Source organism: Montipora foliosa, chromosome 7 (assembly GCF_036669935.1).
Source record: "Montipora foliosa isolate CH-2021 chromosome 7, ASM3666993v2, whole genome shotgun sequence".
NCBI classification, from domain to species: Eukaryota; Metazoa; Cnidaria; class Anthozoa; order Scleractinia; family Acroporidae; genus Montipora; species Montipora foliosa.
Window position 1 is genome coordinate 6,999,742 of NC_090875.1, and position 20,000 is coordinate 7,019,741.

General features: G+C 35.5%; 1 long non-coding RNA gene across 1 annotated transcript in view; it reads right to left on the reverse strand.

Moving 5' to 3' along the window:
- LOC138010938 (uncharacterized) overlaps window positions 1-20,000 on the reverse strand; it is a 315,970-nt gene that overhangs the window by 91,372 nt on the left and 204,598 nt on the right. The window lies entirely within an intron of this gene.

Below are 20,000 nucleotides of genomic sequence, written 5' to 3' on the forward strand. Positions count from 1 at the left end.
GAAAACGTTCTCAGAAAATCGAACATGTAAACCTCAAACTAACCTGTTTCGTTGTTCAACGATAAAGGGCTTTAGAGGATAAGCACAACATCACAGGAGCAGGAGTCAATCTTTGAAAATAACTTCAAAAACGATGCGAAAAAACGAAACTGTCCATGAAGTCATATGGGTAGACTCCCTTCTTGGCCATTAAATCGAGCTTGGTATCTTTTGGTAGATTACTGACAAGTTTTTCCAAACCAGAACTCATGAATTGGAAACTGTCAATGAAAGTCAGATTATCACCAAGCATGAAAGCCATATATTTTCCCATATTGATGTTCATTTGACATTTTTCACCTTTTTTATTTGTATATGTATGATTCTTGACTATTTCACCAATCTCTTGCATTATAAAATGGCTGTCATAACCACGAAGATTATGGAATATAACAGGAATTTTATCAGTTATTCGAAAGTTAAGATTACAGTCTTGATGAGCGGATTCTCTGTATTTTCCTGTAATATGACAGTGGTCTCTGACTATTACATCGGTTTTATTGTATTCTTTTTCACATATATGACATTCCTTTGCTTTTTGAAATTTGTCCTCATCATCTTTTGTCATTTTCAATGGTTTGTTGAATTCTTCTTTGATCATTTTTTTGCAATATTTGACTCCTAGCCAGAAATTCCGAACCGGACAAGGCTAGTGTACGTGACAGCTTGTCAATTAAGAACTTCGACTTTCTTGCATTTGATTGGTTAATCAATTTTAAATATGTGATGCAATATGGCGCATCGCGATCGTCCCGCCAGTGGTTTTTTCGGTATTTTGAACAAGATTTCTGCAGTAGAGTTTCTTGAGTCTTGTCCATTTTCGGTTAAAAGAAGAAGCAGCAGTGGACCATTCTGGGAGGTGGAGAGACTTGTTGAAAAGCGTGAGAGGAACAGAACGGTAAGTTGTTCAGCTTAATTTTGCACGTGTTTCGCAGGTTCTGTTAGTCTGTTTGCCAAACGAATACCTGATCGATTAACAGTTGAAGTTGATAAAGAGCTGAGGCGTTAGATACTTAACTTTATTTTTTTAATTGTTAGGTGGAGTATCTTGTCATTTGGAAGGGATTTTCGAAGTTTGATTCTTCTTGGGAGCCTGAAGAAAATATCACGCTCGAATGTGTTCGCCAATTTCGCCGACCAGGACCAGATGTGGCGGTTATTCAAATGGCAGTCGATTCACTTAGGGTGGCCGTGGAGAGGCATCAGAAGTCGGTGGAAAGTTTCCTTTAGATTTGATGTCTTTGGTTTTTTGTTTGGGAATAAGGGGATTTCAAGGGATGGGTGGCTTTTTTTTATGAAGGGTGATTTCCTCCCTCAGTACTTTCCTCCTGGTTGGGACTCCTGGGAAGATTCCCATGGCCAAGGGATTAAGGTTTTCTATCCAATTAGAATGATAATATTTCTCTCTTGGTCTCCTAAAAAGTACCATGGGGGAAGTCAGGGTTCTTCAGTTTTATGCCCTCGGGCATTTGAGGAAAATTTATCTTTTAATTTTACGAAGGAAGCCTTCAATCTTAGTGCCAGGGCATTTTTCCCTATTACAGGCACAGTGTACTTCTAAAACAGTAAATACTATATATACTGCAGTAATTATGTGGAGAGAAATGATTGTAAGTTCAAGGCCATGTGTATTTGTATAGGCTCTATTTTATTTCTAAATTAATACATTTTGTGCAACAAATGGACTTAATCAAGTGAAGCTATGATCTTCGCAGGTATGAGAGCAATTTTTGCAATTGCGCAGACATGCCTGAAAAATTCAGGACTTCAACGGGGTTTGAACCCGTGACCTCGCGATTCCGGTGCGACGCTCTAACCAACTGAGCTATGAAGCCACTGATGTTGGGAGCTGGTCATTTGTGGGTTCTAATGGTCCCGTGAGGAATGAATCAATGATGAAATGGTATATGAAATGAATCATATATGAACTGCGGATATGAAATCAAGTGAAGCTATGATCTTCACAGTTATGAGAGCAATTTTTGCAATTGCGCAGAGAAGCCTGAAAAATTCAGACTGAAAAATTTCAGGCTTCTCTGTGCAATTGCAAAAATTGCTCTCATAAATGATCATAAATGAATGAACGGGTAGTTTTTAAAGAAACTGTGCTGCTGAGTCGGTGGGGAAGTAGTATACAAAAATTTGGTTTTATCAACGGAGTTGATAATGTAAATTGGCCACCGTACAGAGATTCTAAAAGCTGACGTTTCAAGCGTTAGCCCTTCGTCAGAGTGAATTGAGGGATTATGGGTTACGTGTAGTTTTTATAGTAGAGTAGGAGCTACGATATTGGTGGTAACATGGCAAGGTGAAAAATAGGAATATATTAGTTAAATGAAAAGCGTTCGTTAATACCGTGAGGATTAAGGGTGCCGATTTGAAAGATGAATTTTTGTTCCAGATTCTTGCGGCTTTCCGTTGTACCTAGATGTAGGGAAAGGCCGCAGATAGCCATGTGTTTTTTGGAGTGGTTAGGCAGATTAAAATGGCGAGCAACTGGCTTAGATGCATCCTTGTCATTCTTCTCAACATCGTGAAGGTGTTCGCGGAATCGGTCACCTAGTCGTCTACCTGTCTCACCAATGTATAATTTATTGCATAACGTACAGGTTATACAATAAATGACATTTGTGGAGGTACATGTGAAACGATCGGTGATCTTAACAGATCGCTTAGGTCCCGATATCTTGCTAGTGTTAACAATGAAAAGACAAGTTTTGCATCGTGAGCGCGCGCATTTGAAAGTGCCGGGTTGCTCGTTAGTTTTGAGCGTGCTTCTAACTAAAAAGTTGCCTACGTTTTTGTCGCGTTTGAATGAAATAAGTGGAGGTTGTGAAAAGATTCTACCAGTCTCGGGATCATTTTGGAGTAATTTAAAATTACTAAGAATGATGCTTTTGACTGCGTGATTATGAGGATGGAAAGTGAGGGTGAATGGAATTCTGTCATTCGTATCTTTTTGTGACGTTTGTAGTGATGACTGTCGATCAAATTGTTGGGCGCGATGATGGCCCGCTTTGACCACAGAGACAGGATAGCCACGTTTTTCGAAGAACTGGCACATCTCCTCTGATTTGCTGGAAAAATCGGAGTCATCACTACATAGACGTCAAAGTCTAAGAAATTGAGAATAAGGGATGGAGTTCTTGACATGTGATGGATTTGACGATGAATACAACAAATAACTGTGTGAATCAGTAGGTTTTTAGTGCACACTAGTACATAGCAAGTTGCCTCTAATAGAAACTTTGATATCTAGAAAAGCCAATGAAGTTTCCGAAATTTCCCAGGTATATTTAAGAGCCGGATGAAAAGATTTGACGGAGGTTATAAATTGATCGAGTTCTTCTCTGCTGGATGAAATAGCGCCGATGCAGTCGTCGAGTTCAGGTTTGGGGCCATTGTACTGATCAAAAAATTGGTGTTCAACATATCCTACAAAAAGATTGGCATAGCTAGGTCCCATTCTTGTGCCCATCGCTACACCATTAATTTGTTTGTAATAGTTGCCTGCGAATGAAAAACAGTTAAGTGTTAAAACTAGTTCAGCAAGGCGGAGGAGCGTTTCCGAGCTAGGTTCTTTGACAGTGTGTTGATCGAAAAAGTGTTTAAGTGCTTGAAGACCTTCGCTATTAGGAATGACTATGTATAGAGATGTAATGTCCATGGTGAAAATAAGTTTGTCTTGGCCGGAGAAATTGAAATTGCGGAAAATTTGTAGTGCGTGTGTACTGTCTTTAATGTATGATGGCAAAGATTTGACGATAGGTGTAATAATCCTGTCTAAGTAGCTAGAAATGAGTTCGGTGGGGCAACTACAGGCAGAAACGATAGGGCGACCTGGGTTGTTGGGTTTGTGAATTTTAGGCAAGAAGTAAATGCACGAAGTTCTAGGGGTGTTGATGATGAGATTAGTGGCAGTGTCCGGTAATTCTTGATTAACTATAAGATTTTGAATGGTGTCTTTGACAAGTTTTTGATTTTTGGAAGTGAGATCTTTAGGGATTTTGGCATAAAACGAGGTATCCGAAAGTTGCCGCAAAGCTTCTTTTTGGTAAAGGTCGGACTGCCAAACAACTACCGTGCCGCCGTTGCATTTACTAAGATTTTTAAGCGCCGCCCACTCTTCCGAGGAAAGGTTGGAAAATTTAGTGTTGCGATTGAATTTAAGTTTGTGAATGTCATGACGGCATTTTTTGGTGAAAAAAGGCAAATTGTCCCTCTGGGGGAGTCCAGACATGTCAAGAACTCCATCCCTTATTCTCAATTTCTTAGACTTCGACGTCTATGTAGTGATGACTCCGATTTTTCCAGCAAATCAGAGGAGATGTGTCAGTTCTTCGAAAAACGTGGCTATCCTGTCTCTGTGGTCAAAGCGGGCCATCATCGCGCCCAACAATTTGATCGACAGTCATCACTACAAACGTCACAAAAAGATAAGAATGACAGAATTCCATTCACCCTCACTTTCCATCCTCATAATCACGCAGTCAAAAGCATCATTCTTAGTAATTTTAAATTACTCCAAAATGATCCCGAGACTGGTAGAATCTTTTCACAACCTTCACTTATTTCATTCAAACACGACAAAAACGTAGGCAACTTTTTAGTTAGAAGCGCGCTCAAAACTAACGAGCAACCCGGCACTTTCAAATGCGTGCGCTCATGATGCAAAACTTGTCTTTTCATTGTTAACACTAGCAAGATATCGGGACCTAAGCGATCTGTTAAGATCACCAATCGTTTCACATGTACCTCCACAAATGTCATTTATTGCATAACCTGTACGTTATGCAATAAATTATACATTGGTGAGACAGGTAGACGACTAGGTGACCGATTCCGCAAACACCTTCGCGATGTTGAGAAGAATGACAAGGATGCATCTAAGCCAGTCGCTCGCCATTTTAATCTGCCTAACCACTCCAAAAAACACATGGCTATCTGCGGCCTTTCCCTACATCTAGGTACGACGGAAAGCCGCAAGAATCTGGAACAAAAATTCATCTTTCAAATCGGCACCCTTAATCCTCACGGTATTAACGAACGCTTTTCATTTAACTAATATATTCCTATTTTTCACGTTGCCATGTTACCACCAATAGCGTAGCTCCTACTCTACTATAAAAACTACACGTAACCCATGACCCCTCGATTCGCTCTGACGAAGGGCTAACGCTCAAAACGTCAGCTTTTAGAATCTCTGTACGGTGGCCAATTTACATTATCAACTCCGTTGATAAAACCAAATTTTTGCGAAGATCATAGCTTCACTTGATTTCATATCCGCAGTTCATATATGATTCATTTCATATACCATTTCATCAAATAGACTTAATACCAGCCATGTATTCATATCACACATACAGTACATTGTACAATGCTGCAACGTATTTTTGCATTGCTTAAATACTCTTAGGACAACTCTCTTGTGTGACTTAAATCGAATAAAGTACCGTTCTATTCAGTCAGTAATATTACACATTCTGTTGACCAACATATGAAGAGCTTGCAGTTGCTTGTGGTAAGAGATGTTTTAAGTTGCCTAGATTTACATTGTTGGAAGTATCTAATTGACCAAGTTTCATTCTTTTCAGACAGCAGTTATTTTTTCTTTTTGTTCAGAGAGTTTTTCTGTTTTCTTTTACCAGTAGCTTTTTTAGCCTTTTTTATTTGAGTGATAGTACCTGGAGACTTGTAACTGCATGTGGCTACTGATTCTTGAATGGCTGGTGTTTCCTTCTGGTAGCTGATCCCTCTTTTCTTCCCTCTTTTTGTTTTGATCCTCTCTTCCCAGTACTCAGAGGCCCGCTTTGTGTACTTTCTATGCTGTCTGTCTCTGTGTTGTAAAGCACCAAGGCGGTACTCTGTGTGCAGTATCTCAGCAGGGTCAGCAGGTATGGTCATTATTAATAGCAGATTACAATCCCATACTCTTCAAACAGGAATGTACACATTGGAGTCCCAAAGAGAGTTTTAACACATTGTAACTGTCATTGAACAAATTACATAAATAATGCCTAGTGAAGTTACATGGAAAGCATAGAGTAATTCTGAAAAGAAGTGAAAGCACAAACTACTATGTGCAATGATAGCGAACTATATTTGTACCTTGGCCACTGAATTGTTTTATGTTTTGGTGCTTTTCCACTATTTGTGGGATATGATATGCAGCAGCATGCATCTAACAGGTGACTTTTTCTTTCCTGTATCCTATTCTGGTGTTGCCGAGATCTGTGAATTTTGTGATCCACGCTGTCACCTAAAAAGTGGGATGTGAGGTGATAATAAGTTGATCTCAATTGCAGCTCCTGTGGTTATTTCATGTTATTATTATTATTATTATTATTTTTGTCTTTTTAACGTATTGGCTGTGTATGGGAGAAGTTCTTGTTTTATTTTAACCAATAATACCGATGTTTAAAGTCACCTTTCTCCTGTACTCATCTGTGGTATATGGCTGCCATGAAGATATGAAATTAAAGTACAAATCAGCAAAATCCTGTTGGGATAGATGTACATCAAGTGATAAATTTTGTATTGATAGCTTCTTGTATTTTCAGGATTGGGAAACATTATAGTTACATAGATTCCTGTATTACAAATAGTTTGTTCCTTTTTTTAACAAATATTAATCTTTACCTTCCACAGTTGTGCCACCTTCTTGCACGTCTCTGGTTGGATGCAGTCAGTAGGGATGACCAACTTGAGAGGTAGTTCTCTGAGCAATTTCTTGCGGTCATCACCCATCAGGCTGGTCCAGTCCCAAGTGCCACTTCCTTTTCCATCTGCATTTTTTTTCTCCCATAAATGGAAGGTCACACCACAGCTGTTTATTGACTTAACCGGGTTTTTTATGTGCAAGGTTTTTTTTTCTCCCAGACAAATTGTTGGCAAATTTCCTCAACTCATCTGTGGTTCTGCGCATGGGTGGTGTGTTGTAAAAACTGTCAGGCTTGGACATATCACCTCTAGTTATTGATGGATAAAAGTGGTAAGATGAAAACATTTATAATTTTATAGCCTGGAAGTATAGAATTTCACCATTATTAAATTTTAAATTTACCTATTTTTCTTGTGCACTTTACACCACAAGCAGGCATACGTCGAATTTGCTGCACTTAAGCCCATGAGAAGTAAAAGGAACTGTTTTAAAAAAAAATCAACAAATCAACATCAACAGACAAAAAGTCCTAAAGACCTCATCTTTATTATTTTGTCCAATGTTTGTGCTTTGATTAAAATGTTGACCTTGTAATCTCCTCCAAGGAAGAATTCCACATCAACCTTTTCCTGTTCGATAATGATGCATCCATCGCTGATGACCTCATTTATTTCCCTGAATACCTCAGAGAAGCACTCTTCCAAGGTCTGCCTAGACTCAGGACCATTCACCACTGCTATGGTGTGATTTCCTGTGAAAATCAGAATTATTGATAATATTAACTCAATTACATAATGGTAGTCACTTGTTTTATTGTGTATGGGATGATGCTGTATTTTGATTATTGAAACATTGCATTTTTACTTGAGTTTTGAACAAACCTTTTGATGACAATATGGTATCTCCTTACTGGAGAATCGTGAAATTTGTCAACCTGCTCATTCTAGCCCCATCTCCACTGACTTTCACTTTTGCTTTAAGGTTCCATCATTTATCTGCATATTGTCAGAACATAAACAATTTAAATCACGTAGTTTGAATAATATGTTTTACCCAGTATGTATAGCTCAAAGGTACTTTACATGAAGGTGAATTATTGATCAGGACTGACTTTTTTGCACACTTTGAAGGAAAAAATCATTGACATAGCTTTATGCCTTGAAACATGTAAGAATTAGTAATAATTATCTGGTAAAAATTAGCACTAACCTCTCAAGGCTATGGGAGATAAAATGTCTTAATAAATACATGTAGTTCAAATTTTAATTTTAACTGACTTATATGGTGGTATTGAATCAGATCTACCTTGGGTGTCAAAAGCTTTAGTTTGAGTTGTTTTATACAACTGTATTCTGCCCTTATTATTTTTTCCCAGCTGTTTGCTATTCACCCAGCTATTGATCCTCTCATAGGCTGGGTGATTCTAAGACAGTCTATGGCACCAAGTGTAGAACTGAAGTGGTCTTTTTTGCATTGCATTATGATAACATTTTGAATATTTCTGAGGTAACTGACCTTTTTTTTTTTCTGGGTGAGGTACCTACCATGTCTTTGATCCTTTTTTTCAATAACGATTTAAAAGAGTATTGGGCTCCTGGAGCAAGTCCTGGTGTTGTAGTGATCTTCACCTGCCTGTTCAACTCGGCTCTTTGTTGCTTAATAAGATAGGGTTTAATGGGGAAATCAGCCACAGAAATTGACAATTCATGAACAAATTCGTCACCAACACCGAATTTGTCCATTAAATAAAGAATGCTTTCAACTGTTACTTTGTCGTCATTGCTTAACTTGTCATATTGGGTTACATTTTGATCACTTCTTGCTTGGGCACTCATGTTATGGCTGTTAAAATCCACCGTGAAAGTATTGCTGCTGCCTCGGTCCTTCATTTTTAAGCATTCCAGCTCCAAACCAAATAGCTGTACAAAATGTAATGCTTTTTGGGCTCTTGTTTTCAATTGTTTTAATTTCCTGTTTTGGGATTGGCGGGTTTTCAACTCTGGAATTCTAGCCCCACGGGGAGGTTCCCCTAGTGATTGTTTTTCAAAGTGTTCGTTTTCTTTTTACATTTTTTCTACAATGTTATGTTCATTTACATATTTAGTTGTGACCTCTGTAAGCATTTCATTGTATAGTTCTTCTTTTTCCTTTCCAAGGTTTTGGTATTTTTCTCTCCACTGACCAATTTCTTCTTTTGCCTCTTTTAGTCTTCTTTCCATCATGCTAAGACTTGCTTCCCACTTTTCCACCGAAATGACATCACTCTTAAGAATTGAGACCTTGATAACTTTTTCTTCATCCTCAAACCTTTTGGAAAGGGATCCACTCCTGTTCAAATTTGCTTTCGCACTGGATGCTTGAGAGCAGTGATAAGTCAAACGTTTTTCGACTCTCTTGCTTTCAGGGTCGATTTTAAATGCATTTCCGGGGATGTTCGCATTGACCATGTCAACATACTTAAGACCGGGAGTTTCTTTTTTTAATTGGCACCACCTCCTTAAAACCTTTTTTCCTTATCCCCAACCAGAAAACAACCTCAGACCCTCCTTGCCGTTGTTCTTTGACATAATTACAGCAATTTTCCGGAGGATCGCATAGAAAGACCAGTGGGTCGCGTGCTGGGTTAACCTCTGACATTTGTCACAATTTTTTATGCTTATTGTGTCATTGTGTGCAAAAAATAAAACAAAACACCTAACTAAAACCCTTAGGTACCAGCTCTTCCGGGCTACAGTGTAGTCTACAGACATTTTTTTTTCGAAATGGCGGCTGTTTTTACAAAGCTCTTTTCCGAAAAGGTGGACTGCGAATTGGATGTCCTTCCCCGCGCGATTGGTGTAATTTGTCCTGTCTGTAAGAATATGTATGGATCAATGAATATTTGGCTGGAAATTTAGGACAAATAGGAGCTTATTTCTGGGTCATAAAAGAGCTTAATTCATTGTGATCGTGAAGTTCAATTTAGCTACGCAGATCACGAATGTTATACAGGGAAGGTACGCACCTACTTGGAAGGTCAGTATGATTCTTTCTTTGTGTATTGCATACAATTATCCTTGTGTAAAGTTTTAAAAACTACCGAGAAAAACGCAACGACCACTTGTTGTACGATTCGTGGTGATATGGTAATTTGAAATTGTTTGCATAAACTTTCATTTCCACATCCGGAACTCCGCGTACTGGTCGAGATAAAGTCCACACGATAGTTTTAAGCATCGAGATAGTGAAGATTGTCTACCGTTTGTAGTAGCCATTAGCCTAAAAATCTTCCTGGCCAAGCGTTTCTTAAGAAACGCAACGAGTATCAGTTTGATCAACATAAATTAATGGGTGAAGTAAAGCTTTGGTGGCCGTCTCTTAGTTCCACATCCGAACGCCTTTCAATTGGTACCAAAAGATGATGGAAAAAAACTTTCTTTCTTCGATGTCATATATTTCTTTGTTGCTCTTTAGGAGACATCAAATTCTAAGTCTCTACATGTATTGCGCACACGCATTCAGAATTCCTGGCCATGTTCATTTAACATAGCTTCCTTTCCTCTGTAAATTTGTGCTGGTTTTGTGTATTTATCGCCATAACAACAAACAACCTTGTATCCATAACCACAGTCTGTATGCTTCGGATAAGCTTCAGTCATTGTTTGGTTGACATCCATGAATTTTTTCAGTCATAGCTTCAAAGTCTGCATAAATTACAAATGGAACAGCCAACTGTTTATGGAAATTATTGAATTTTAATATGTTGTTGTCTTTTGTCGGCATTTTAATCGCTTGTGTGCCATTCACTTGGATGCAGTTTTCTTTGTGATTGATCAATACTTTTTCAGAACTGAAACACTGAAGACAATGCATGCAGAAATGTTTGGTTATACATGAACTTGTTGAAATCTTTGATAAGAACATAGTGCTTGTTTTCATTTTCTGTGATCAATAATAGATTCATGTGGTCTTCATGCATTTCTTTTGAAACAAATCGGGTATGGTTGTTTGTTTTCATAACCAAAAACGTTGATGTTGATTTCATTCTGCTTTTCTATTTTGTTGTACTGTTTCACAGTCACTGGAAATTCAATTTCTGAATAATCCAAATTTTCAATGTATTGTTTGTCAACTTTTTTGATTCTCTGTGGGTTTTTGGCTTGAGGGTTTAAATGTCGGATATGACACCATCTGAAGCATTCATTATCCTCATTTTTTATGTTGATCAATCCCTTTGCACTGTTTTTTACTTCTTGTGGAAATTTGATATATGATGAGCGGTTCGTCGGTTTGTATTTCACAATGTCAAGATAATGATTGTCAACAGATTCAGTTGTTCAGAAATCCAGATTACTATCTGGTTCAAAATATTTTGTTTTCATAATTGTAATGATTTGGTAATCTCTGTGTTATTTATAATTGTTTGAACTTGACTGTTGAAATAGGCAGTCTCATACACTATTTCTCCATCTGACATTTTTGCAAATGTTACCTTGAGAGTTTCAACAAATTTTAGTCCTTTCATAGATTTTAGCACATTCATGATATGATATTCAATATCCTTTCTTGTGTTTTGATATTTATATTGTATGCCTCAGTGAAGCCATTCAGAGCTTTATCTGTTTGCTCTATTTTGGTCCTTGGCAATGGTACTGGTCTGTCTCTGAACTCTGGTAGGGGTTAAATTACATTGTTTTCATAATTGTTCACCATCTGTTTGACGCTCTTTTGAGGTGTGTAATCATCTACTATAATGATTTCAGGTTTTTTTTCTCTTGCTTCAATAGCAATTTGATAAGCTAAGATTTGCTCAAGTTTTCTAGATCACTCTTATTCATACTATTATATGACATATTATTTTTTACCACTATATATAGACTATAGTTTTTTCTTTAAGTGTCCTTCATATAATGCGTTTAAATGTAGTCAATTCAAATGGTCCAATCAATGGATCTTTTGAACTACATCATTTAATTACATCATATTAATTGTTTTATTTTATCTATTTTTTCTTTTAAGAATTTTATTTCAACATTGCTTTTGTGTTTGTGTGATTTGAGGTGACAATGTTTTCCAGCTAGTGTGTAATTACGTCCAGTATTGCAAATGTTGCAATGCCATTCTTTAGCAGATTTTTTATTTCTTCAGTGGTGAATACTCTTGGTCTTCCTCAACCTCTCTTAACATTATTATTATAGTTTTGTTTTTAAATGAATTTCATGGTGCGTTTAAATGGTCTAATCAATGGATCCTTTAAACTGTAAGGAATTTATTCAAAACGATCAAGTACACTGCTTATTTCTGACCTTAAATATAACAAACAAAGCAATTGATATGTTTCTATTAGTTTATGATTAAGAAAGCTTTCTTCATAGGGAATCTTAAGATATACATTGGTCATTCTTTTGTATAATTTATATATTTCATCTTTACTTAATTCATTGCAAAGTTTTTTTAAAAGATATCTAGAATACATTCGACACAAAAAATAAGTACATTCTAAGATCATATGGCTCATTTAACGTATCATCAACCCAATAAAACCATATATCTTTCGAATTATCATAAAATATCATTGTATGAACGATACAGTAAACATCCACAAACTTTTCTATCAATTTTTCTTCGTTAAATGATTCAATGTCTTCAGGTGGCTTTAAATATTTAAACAGATATTCAGATGAGATAGGTTCTAAACATTCAATGGACTGAGACATTTTTGATTTGATGTTTGATACATCCTCATTGATAATTTGTTTCTTTTTTCGTAAATTTGGTATAAAATTATCCCACTCATTTTTATTTTTACAAGAAAAATATGGGTCAACCTCTGTGTAATTGGTGTAAGTTTTTTGAGTACCAGTGTTTCATGATTTCATAGAAATTATTCATAGTATTACTATATATTTTATTTTTAGATATAATTCCTGATGCGTTTAAATGTAATTCAATAATATTTTCTGTTTTGTATATTTTGCTTGAATCTACCACTTTGACACTTTCTTTATAAAGTTTATCAAATTCATCACTTTTCAAAATTTTTTCATCTTTATGATGAAACGAAAATTTGTCATAAATACAGACAACTTTTGTGTATTTTCCGTCATCAGATTTTGGTTCTTTACAAACAGTTTTGTATTCTACTTGAAAATAATTTGGTCTTCTTAATAGATTATTTTGGTAATAAAAAAAATAGTATATTGCGTATAAAATTGTTTTTCTTTTGTCCACACAATTCGAAGATATCAAATGCGTCTTCACCAGTGGGAAAAGTCACTTCATATTTTTCATGAGGATTGTATTTTGAAAATGAATGAATTTCGTCTAGATCTAAAAAATTTGAATAACTATTAGGGTCAAAAACACATGTGTTGATTTTTTTGTATGTCTTGGTATAATGCTTTTTCGTTTTATCTAAATATGTTATATCATAATTAACCAATACTTTTTGAATGTGTATTAAGGAGGGGTATGATTCTGAAAATACCACCAAATAAAAATCATAGAATATTGTGACATCATCCTCATTAACATACTTTTTAACGAATAAGTCATTTACTTTTGTGTTTTTCGAAATAGTCGAATTAAACATACAATTACTTTATGTTTTTTTTTAAACCGTTTTGGTGTGTTTGAAATAGCCAGAAACATATTATATTTTTGGCTACTTGAGCAATTGCAACATACGTTGTGGTATTCCGCTGTTATAAATAGTACTTAATATATGTTTATATAATTTTCATATATTTCTTTAAGCTTTACCGCAACAAATTATAAGACCAGTAGTTTGGTGAGTTTCTGTCATGAATTTTTGGATGCTCTTTTTCTGTATCGATTTCTCCTTTTCATATCTCTTATCCCCAAAATGGATTTTATTACCATTTTTAAGAGTAACCATATATTTTTTGTTCTTACGGTCTGAGTAATCGAGATCCTTTGCATTATACAGAACTCTTGCTCTTTGTTTCAATAAATTGAAATCTTCACCAGTCACTATCATATAATATATTACTTGATTGTTTGTAAGTCCTTAAACGATATCCAACTGTTGAAGTCATCACTATATCCCGTCCACTTCACCAAAGTTTGTTTCTTCTTGTAATCTCTGGGAATGACTTTATCAATACGGAAAACATCCTGTGTGTCTTTTAATAATTCACGTTCATAAAAACTCCCTTGAATATCATCACCTCTGAGATCTTTTAGTTTGTACGTGATTGGATTGGTGTATTGGATCTTATCTATTATAAATAATTCTTCTGTCCAATTTGGTGTATAACCCTTGTCAAATGCATTCCGTTTATACTTAGATATTCGGACCTTGTCACCGACCTTAAATTTCAGTTTAGATGTTACTTGCCTCGTATCACCATATAGATTAAAGTAAACAGTTCCTTCATTGCTCTTTTTGCTTGCTTCTATAGGTGTCATCTTTATGCTTGAATGTTTTGTATTATTGTATTCTTTCACTAATTTTGGTAACATATCTAAATACTGTGTATTACCGTGAACAGTGAACTGTTTCCACATTTTCGACTTGATTGTTCTATTCCACCTTTCAACACCTGAGGAGTTTTCCTCATTCTCGGTTGAATACATATGTATCCCATTTTTTCTCTAATAGGTCTTTCAAATGTTTGTTATAGAACTCTTTACCTTTATCAACCCATAGATATTGTGGTCTTCTACTTTCCTTGAATATTGTTTTGAAGGCATTCATAACGGATTCGCCTTTCTTATCCTTCAATAGGACGATCCAACCATATTTAGAGACTACATCAATAACCATTAAAAGATATCGGTATCCTTTGTTCCATTTACTGAATCGTTGCATCTCAACAAGGTCTGCTGCCCATATCTCATCAATATGATTTACAATCACATGCCGTTGAGTAAAGTTGCATTTTATGGGTGTATGTAATTCATCTGCTAATTTTTTTTGCCAGTTTTCTTCACTCGATGGCTTTTTGCGTTTTTTGAAACACCAAGGCCGAGCTTTCTTTTTGTTTTAATGGCATACATTGTTGGTGTAGCAAACCGTGGTCTTTGTCCGAATGGTATTGCTTTTATACTATCTTCCATAATTTTATCAGCTGCATGCTTTTAAGCTAGATTATCTCCAGCTTCATTATATGCTATATCATGTTGCTGACAAACAGCATCTAATTTATTTATTGGATCTCTATATTTTGAATCATTGCTATTCAATCTATCTTCTAGTTTTGTACCAGGTCCACAATAATTATATTTCTTACCCCTCGGAGTTCTCAAATGCATTTCTCCAAGCTTTGCTATCTGTTTTTGAATATCAAGAGCACCACCATCGAGATCTTTTCTGTTTGTTGTGTATTTTTTTATTTGGTCTGATTTTTGTTGACAATTGATTCAAAGCTTGTGATCCAACATTTTGAATTGCTGGATTAAGCTTATGCAAAGCATAATCAATGGTTTTTTTCTGCAACTTTGGATCTCGTAGCATTTCTGATGTGTAACATCTACCCATTTCAACTGCTTTTTTACCAAGATAAGGTATTCCTTTTGTTAAAAATAGTTCTGCTGCTGTATTACCTATAGAACCTAATATGCCCGCCCCTTCGTATGGGCTAATTAGTTTCCCTGGTTTTTAACGAATTTGGTCTTTGTAATACCGCATTCAGCACAAATGCATTTTAACATACTTCGACCATTTTTAGTTCTTTCATATCTTTCACTGACCTTTTTCTGTCTAACACAATATGATTTTACCATTATATATTTAAGTTAGATATTTCTAAAATAATGTTCGATAAATGTCATATATGTCGAACACTTCCAATAAATTGTAAGACGAATTTCCCTTATTCATTTCATTCAGAAAGTATAAACAGAAGTAGGCGCATGTAGACGTTTTTATATTCTGGATCTGATTATTTTGATGATGTAGAGTCACATTCTTTCTTTTAGAATGATTTACAATCTCTTGAAATGGAGGCATACCGAAACTATCAAAATAATATATAACGTTATCTTTAACATAAGTTGCAACCCAATGGCTTCCACTCATATATGAGGGTTCAAGATTATAGATAAACAACGCCTGTCTATGGTTATTTGGAATTCTTTCATCTATTGGTATATTCAAATATTTGCACCATTTAATCAAATCATGATTACTTAACGGCATATCTTTATGAAATTGTGGTTTTACAGTATTTCCCCTAGAATTGGGATTCCATTGAATGGGCTGTTTTTCCCTAATAATAGGCCTTCTCCTGACTTTTTTTTTGGTAGTTCTTTTTTTTTTTACTCCCCATTCCTGTTTTCATAGGCCAACCGTAAAAAGGGGGTGGTGGTTTGTATGAACCTATTCTTGGAGCCCCTTCACCCCCTTTATACTTACTACTTCCAATTTGTGGAGCGCCTTTTCCAGTTATCTCTTTTATGGCCTCAATAGCAAGTGGGATACCAATGCTTGCCAATGAGATCCCGACAAATTCGCCTGATTGTGTTTTTGTTGGTTTCATATGGACACTTCCACCTGATTGAAGGGCATTCAATATATCCTGTTTTTGTTTCGTCGATAAAAGATGCTTGTATTGTATCAGTTTATTGATTTTGTCTTGTGGTACAAGAAAACCACCTGACTGTATCCCTTTTCCAGATATTGCTTTAACCAATTGGCTAGCTCCTTCACTTGCTAGTCCTCCTAAAGCAGAAAGGCCAACAGTTTTGGCAATGGTTGGTACAAATGCCCGACCTAGCATCAGAACAGAAGACAATAAACTGCCACCGACTTGCTTTCTGATGTTGGTTTTGGCTAATTTAATATCCATTCCTTTCATCAATCGTCTGTTCTTCTCCAAACGTTTTTTCACCATAGCTGGAACAAACAGAGTATCATTTGTCAGTCTCAGAACAATCGTTTCCCTTTTACGGTAAGCGCTACTCAGATTCTTTTTCTGGTTTTCCGAAAATTTCACATTTATTTCGAAAAGTTGAGTCATTTGCTGTATATAATATATGTTATATAACTTTTCCTATCATAAAACATATTTACTTTAACTGATTCATTGCTAAACATATATGACATAATTTAAACAATAACCAATTCATTACCCACCTTGTCAAATAAAACGATAGCATGTACGTTGAAAGGACTGTTGTCTGCACTGTTTGCGTTCAGTATATAGCTGAAGATCAATTGTTTTGGGTCTCTTGTCACTCTCTTCGCTTGATATGACAGATCGAAAAAGATGATTGGATACAAACTTTTGTAATTGGATAAATTCAATTGATTTCCAGTATTGTAATCACTCTTTCTCATCCCATAGGAATGGGAGATCCTTACTTTACTTTCAGAATCATATTCTGTTTCGGGATAGAAGACACCATTTCCATAATCCAAACAACATGTTGTCAAATAACTTCCGTTTGCTTGATCGGCATTGATATTATAGGTATCGAATTCATATGGATTCGCCCTTGCATTGCTTGATTTAGCCCGTTGTAGATATACAAAGATAGCCGTAACATTATCAATACTGGAGGAATCCACTGCTATGTGTTGGTGCTGACACTGCATACATTTCTCTGCTATACGACCATTGACACTGAGTCAAAAAATCATCCGTGAATTTTTTGTAGAGACTGCCTTTTGGTGTCAATTTTGGGACCCATAATAGGAATCTATTGATAACCACCCGTCCGTCATCAGTTGCTGCACTTTTTTGGAGCAATTTGTAGCCATTCTGTAGTCGTATGTTAAATTCTAACTGCATAGGCACGAGTAACTTATCCTCCAACTCTTCGAAGAAAGAGTACCTATTTAATTGTATGACTACATGGACATCATTTAGTCCTGTCGTTAAAAGTCGTCTAGCCTTGAAACCTGCATTCTGATTAGCATTCGCTATCCTGTAATCCGTATCAAGATACCAGACCTTTTTTCGCTACTGAGCCACTATAATCGCACTATACTCAAGGAGGTTTTTAACGAAAGTTACCTTATGGAGATTATCAGTGTTGTACACAATTTTCCCAGCACTTTTAATCATTATGTGAGAAATCAACTGTTATACGATCACCCCCGTAGCCTGTGCCATCAGCTAATTTTTGTGCCTGAAATTGGACCTCTATGAAAGCATTATACCAATCGTATATTGAAGACCTGTTATTAATTGTGAACTTGTAGTAATTTTTTGCTTGATATTGTCCATAGACCTAATCGGCTAACTCAATGTTGTACCCAATTCAAACCCTTTGGGAATAAAACGTTTTGTTCCAGGTATTTCCATATCATTTAAATATGAATGCTACATTATCATGCAAATACAATACACAAAGAATCTTAATCCTGGGAGATTTGAATTGGGTACAACATTGAGTTATCCGATTAGGTCTATTTGCGGGGATCCGGATTACATTTTCGAGTTGGAATCGCACCAATTCATTTCTCTGAAGATATTCACTTGTTCTAAAAGACATTATATTATTATATTAGATAATTTTTCATTTGAAGACTCCACGCCTTCTTTTTATACCTGATCCTGATATCTATTGAGGATCATATCAGTACTTTCCCCTTGTTGTTCAATTGCTTTTTGTCTTGTATCTCCTTTTGTCATATTTCCAAGTCTTTTCATTATTAGGTCTCCTGACTTCTCGGATATCTTTTTACCTAGTCGCTCACCTGCATGAGATACTCCTGATTCTAACGCCTTTTTTGCTACAGGCTTAACGAATTTCTTAATAACAGATGACACAACACTCTTCATTGGTTTGAATATATTATCAACAATAAGCCCTGATCCTTTGGGTTTACATACAAATTTATTAAGTTTTGGATGACAAAACCTTTTGAATTCATACGGTTTCATTTATATTATTATGTTAGATACTTTTCAGAATCAATGAGAAAGATGTATCTGCCCCATTTAAGTCAACCAATTTTCTTTTTCCATCAGTTATGTATATTCTGATACTACTTATACATGTAGTACTCTTATTCACAGGATTGAATGTGACTCTTTTTGGTTCAAGTGTAAAGGAATAACTTGGTTGGAGTACACTGGTCGAGACGGAATAAATGATGTCTGTCTCCTGACCGTCTACAAGGCTTTCGTTTATCAAATCACAATGGACACTAAGAATATCAGTATCTTGTGATAAATTTGGCACTCGTGGATCGATGTTTATGTTACTTGTCAATAATTTTTTATCAAACCCAATCAATTCATTAAAATTACTTGATCTTAAATCAAGCTGATATTGATTGGCTAAATAAACCGTAACTCGAAATGTTGTATTATCGAATTCAAGAGTGATAGGATACTTGTCACCTGTCTTTGTTATATTTTTGATATATGCGTTAAAATCAGTATAATTCCAGACTCCAGCTGGAAAAGTAATATCATGAAATGTTGAACCATTATCTGAGCTACATTTAATTAATTGATTACCATATGACGAATTTACATTAAACCATGTGAAAGACATGTTAATAATTCGGTTAAGACCAATAACATACTGCAAATTACTATCCAAAATGATCAGTCTATTAAATTTTGTTATGAAGTTTTCAGGCTTTTGATTACCTTGATTTTTTACATTAAAAGAAGATAATAATATCTCTCATTCCATTATATGATACTATTACATTATATTTTGAAATATTTACTATATAATTTACTGTATTGTGGTCTATTTATTGTCGACATTTTCAATAATGTGTCCAATATAGCTACTCCAGTATTACGCATCTTAATTGATGTGTTACCTGCTAAAATTGAACCAATAATCAATTCTAATTTTTTGAGAAGCTGTTTTTCGTTGTTGAAAAACACAACATTACCCCCTCTTTGAATCCCATAACCTTTTATTGTTTTGACTTTATTTCATAATGTTTAATATATGACTTTAATGTAAATCCAGAGTTGTCAATTCTTTTGTTTTGCATTGCCTCTCAGCTTCTGATATGGCTCAACTTTTGTATTGTTTTGTAAAATGTGATTTAAAGCCTTTTAATTGATTCCTTCTAAATTTCGCATCTTTTAAAATGTTGTTTAGATAGGCCTTGGTGTTTTTGGGTGTCATTTCTGGTTGATTTAATACTTTTTCAACAGAATCATAATCCGTAATACCAATATCATTCAAAATCTCATTACTCATATCTTCATCATCTAATGCATAATCGTTCTCATCGTTGTCATTGTATTCCGGTGGCAACTCTTGTGGTTCTTGAGGAAAGTACTGAGGATCGATATAAAAATCTTTATTCCCTTCCAAAAGATCATGAAAAGATTGTTCATATGTTGGTGGTATTGGTACTAGTTGCCTAGTA